This window comes from Lipotes vexillifer, unplaced genomic scaffold, assembly GCF_000442215.2.
Source record: "Lipotes vexillifer unplaced genomic scaffold, Lipotes_vexillifer_v1.1 scaffold1161, whole genome shotgun sequence".
Taxonomy (NCBI): Eukaryota; Metazoa; Chordata; class Mammalia; order Artiodactyla; family Lipotidae; genus Lipotes; species Lipotes vexillifer.
The window spans coordinates 248874-253826 of NW_006780142.1; positions in this window are offsets into that span (position 1 = coordinate 248874).

Genomic DNA, 4953 nt, shown 5'->3' on the forward strand with positions numbered 1-4953 from the left:
CCATTAGCTAATTCCTGTGGCTCATAATACCAGGTAAGAATTCCCTTGAAAGTGTTGGAGCTCTGGAGCTCTGTGTAATTGTTTTGCTGTACGCGGGCCTCTCACTGTTGTGGCCTCTCCCGTTGCGGAGCACAGGCTCCGGACGCGCAGGCTCAGCGGCCATGGCTCACGGGCCCAGCTGCTCCGCGGCATGTGGGATCTTCCCGGACCGGGGCACGAACCCGCGTTCCCGCATCGGCAGGCGGACTCTCAACCACTGCGCCACCAGGGAAGCCCCAGTGTTGTTTTTTTTTTGAAATTGACCATCCTTTTGCCCTTTGCTGTCTTCTAAAATGTGGAACTCTAATTTAGCACATTCCCGGACCGGGGCACGAACCCGCGTTCCCGCATCGGCAGGCGGACTCTCAACCACTGCACCACCAGGGAAGCCCCACTCTGTGTATTTTTTTAAAAAGGCACAACCCTGTGTCTTTCTACCACACACTAACATCGACACCATTTGCTTCAAAGAAATCTGCCCTTACCTAGAAATTCCATAAGGAGCTAGGAGATACATAGACATAAGTCCCTGTAAAGATACATAATTTATCATTTTGTTCTTACTTATCATCTAGTATTTTCTTCATAGAATTTCCATTTTAATGGACACCCTAAGTATTTTGTCAAAAAAATTTAAACACTTTTTTTCCATTAATCTCACAGAACTTCTTGGAGAAATAGTTCTAAAGATCTTCTATTTCGATGTCTTCAGAAAAAGTCTACTTTTGCTTTTATATTTTATAAATCTTTCATGGTGATTTTTGTAAATTATTCCCACCTTCCTTCTACCAATCCAAAGCATAATCTTTCAGAATTTTCTGGAAAAAAAAATTTGCCTTAAGTCATTTTCCATTATTTCTAGGTATAAAATTAAATTAATGCAATAAAATTTAAAGAAGAAACTCTTCCATTCATGTAGCTTTTATACTCATTTCTTTTATTTCCTTTGTACCTGAAATTTATGTCTTTTTGTGCTCACAGTGACTTGTAAATCGTCTCTTCCCATCTACACCACTGAACTCAGGCCCTGGGAAAAGGTTTTTGAGTCCTGATTTCCTTTCCTGCAGCATTTTCAGGGCGGTAGGTTATGCTAAGGTAATTTCAATTAGAATGTAAACTGCGTAATCTGGAATTCTATCAAGTATAGTCATCCTTTCCTCTTCTCTCTAATACCAAGCTTAGTACTTCTTTCACTAGCACAATAACTGATGCTCATCATTATAACCCCAAGGTACCATGCTGTCCTCTGAATCAAGAAGGTTTCCAGTATAATTAGGTGCACTCATCCTTTAAAAATGTATAATCTTATGTAACAAAGTTTTTTGTTAGTCAGATTATTTGATTAACTAGCTCAATTCTTTCTTTGCTTTATGCAGGATAACAGAAAGACTGTCAAACTTCTAAGTTTGTTTGTTGGATTGTTTCAGGTTTCCATTTCCTATGTGTAAATCCTCTCTTGCATTGTATTCTGGGTTTTTTTTTCTAAGTCAAGGTTTGGTTAAAGTGAATCCTCTGCCAGCTCTGCACATGCACTGGAGCAGCTCCATGCTGCCGAAGGATAGCATACAATCCTGCTGACTGGTCTCATTCAGTTTATGACCATAAGCTGCAAATACGACCCCAGGGTTACCGGCATCCCCGCTATATGTCTCTAGTCGATTCAGTCTCCCGCTCCCTAGGATGGCTGTTTCTACACCATCTCATACCTGCATGGCTTCCTCCTCTTTCTCATCAGATGACCTTGCCTTCGGTCATCAATCAGAACAGAACTTCCACATCCTCCCATCCCCAAACCTACTCATCTACCTGTGTCTGTCCCCAGAGACTTGCTCTCCCACCTGTTAGAAACAAAACGAACCAGCTGGGCTCCTACCTGAGGCCAGAGCCTCCACGCATGCCTCCATTCCATCCCCTCCCAGCCGCCCAGCGGCTCTGTTCCTGCATCACCTGTTCCCCCCTCTTCCTGGATCCTTCCCTTCTGCAGCCCCATATACAGAAGTTTCTCTTGTTACTAAAAAAAGACCCTTCCTTTACCGCATACCATTCTCTAGCCCTCACCCCATTTTTCTGATCCCTTATGGCTACACTCCCTGTATTGTCACCTCCACTTTCTCCCCTCAGTCTCTCTTGAGCCCACCCCTGGGCTGAGACTGTTCTGGGCAAGGCCAGAAACTGACCTCCCTGCTCTCGATCCAAAGTCAGTCTGGATCCCTCGGCAGTAATGGACGCAGTTGCTCGTTTTGCCTTCTTGGAGTGGCTTTATTCACAGGTCCTGTCCCCACCTCACGGCCTGATCCTTCTGCTTCTCTCCCGTGCTTCCTCAGAGTGCTTTCCAGATGCTGCATGTCGCGGTGCCCTAAATTTTCATCGCTTGCCTGCTTTAATCTAATCTCACTTCATCCTGTGACTTTAAATACCAACTACATGCTGAAATGGCCAAGCTTATACTTCTGCCCTACGGTTCTCCCCTAGCTGCAGACGCCCCTTGAGGACTCCACTCTGATAACTTTTAGGCGTCTGAAACTTGATATGTCTGAATGGGGACTCTTGCTTCCTTTCTATCCCCACTCCCCAAATCACTCCTGTCTCTCCATTATAATAGAATACGGAGACCCCGTCCCTCAGTTGCTCATGCCAAACATTTAGGAGTCAACCTTGGTTTCTCTCTTTTTCACAGTCCACACCCAGCAGGCTCTACTTGTGTAATGGCATTCTTTGGGGATACGGCAGGGCTGAGTTCCAGACCACCACGATAAAGCGAATATCAAAATAAAGGGAGTCACATGAATTTTTGGGTTTCCCAGTGTATATAACAGTTATGTTTACACTACACTGTAGTCTGTTAAGTGTGCAATAGCATTATGTCTTTAAAAACAATGTACATATCTTAATTAAAAGATAATGCTGTTGGAGAAATGGTACTGATAGACTTACTCAGAGCAGGGTTGCCACAGACCTTCAATTTGTAAAAAACGCAGTATCTGTGAAACTCAATAAACAAGACGAAGCACAATAAAACGAGGTATGCCTGTTTCAGACATTCTGAATGCTTCTCACCCACGTTTGCCACTATAGGTGCCAAGTCCAAGGCCTTGCTAGACCTACTAAAGTAGCTTTCTAAGTGGTCTCACTGCTTCTACGCTTGGTCCCTGTGGTCTCTCCTCCATGAAGCAGCCAGAATAGTCCTGTTAAATTACGAATTAGCTCACGTTCCCCTGCCAGGAATCTGAAGAGATGGTTTTCTATCACACTTGGAACAAGCTCCAACGCCCTCAAGGTGATTCGGCCCTGCCCCCCCCCCCTCTGATTCCAATTGTTCCAACTCTCCCTCACTCTTTTCTCTACAACACAGGCCTTCTTACTTCTCCACAAATGCACCACGCTTGGTGCTGCCTCAGTACCTTTGCATTTGCTGTTCCCTCTACCCAGAACATTCCTTCCCCCAGGTATTTCATGACATTTATTCTTCCTTTTAGACTTTATTTTTCTTAATATTTTTTATCTTCATCTGAAATGATACAGTTATTTATTTAAGCCCTACGAGGAGAGAAACTGTCTCTCTTGGGCACTGCTGTATCTCCACTCTTAGAACAGTGCTTGAAACATGACAGGCACTCAATAAATATTAAATGACAAAGAACTAATCAATGACATACGGTATTTTGCAAATTTTTGGTTCTGGTTCCACCCTACTAATGCAATAGCCATTGATCATATTCTTTATATAGATATTTTTTTCACAGTTCTAGTTCTAGCCATCTGCAACTCCAGCCTCTACATAATCTCTCTGATCTCTGTCACTGGCAATCTCACCTCCTGTTCTAATTACGGTAGGCCACCTTGTGCCCACCTACAGGGTTGCAAGCCATCCCACAAAACACTGTGGAGTTTGCATTGCCTATATGTTTAAATTGTTATTACGAAAATTTGAAAACAGGTACAATAGTAAAGAAAATAATATAATGAACCCTATTTAATATAACCCAGCTTCAATAATTAACTCATGGTTAGGCTTGTTTCGTTTACTACTACCCCTTACTTCTCCAAATTACTCTGAAGCAAATCCCAGGCATTATATATTTTACCTGCAAAAATTGCATCTCTATGGAATTGCTGCATTAAAAAAAAGAAAGAAAGAAAACACACATAATTACAATACTGGTATCACACACCCCCAAATGATCAATTTCTTAATATCAACAAATATTTAGTCAGTATTTACATTTTTCTCATCTTCTTATAACGGTATTTAACAATGTCTGTTCGAATCAGGTTCCAGGAAAAGTCCATATTTTAAAATTGTTTGATCTGTCTTTTGTTTCTCTTGTCAAAGTCTCTGTCTCCCAATTCCTCTCCGTACCCACACCCCGACCTTGCCATTTTTGTTCAAGAAAAATGGTGCTTTCTTTGTAATCTCCTTCAGTCTGGATTTTGCTGATTGCATCTCCCACATGTTCATCCGTTGTATTCCCTATAAATTGGTAGCTGCTCATAGAACTTTGTTCAGAGTCAGGTTCAATATAACTTTTAGCAAGACTTCTTCATAGGTAGTGTCTACTTCCAATGGAAGTAATAATAATGTCTGGATGTCTCTCTTTAAGTGATGTTGTCAGCCATTGACATACTACTAAGATCAGCAGTTATCAAACTTTTTGCCTTATGAGTCCATTACACTCAAAAATTATTGAGGATCCTGCAGAGCTTTTGTTTTTGTGGATTTTATCTACTGGCATTTACTATATTAAAAATTAAAACTGAGAAAACTTTAAAATATTTATTTGTTTAAAATAACAATAATAAAACATTATATGTTAACATAAATAGCATATTTTATGGGAGAAACTATATTTTCCAAAATAAAAAATTCACAAGAAGAAGAGAATTGTTTTACAGTTTTACAAATCTCTTTACCGT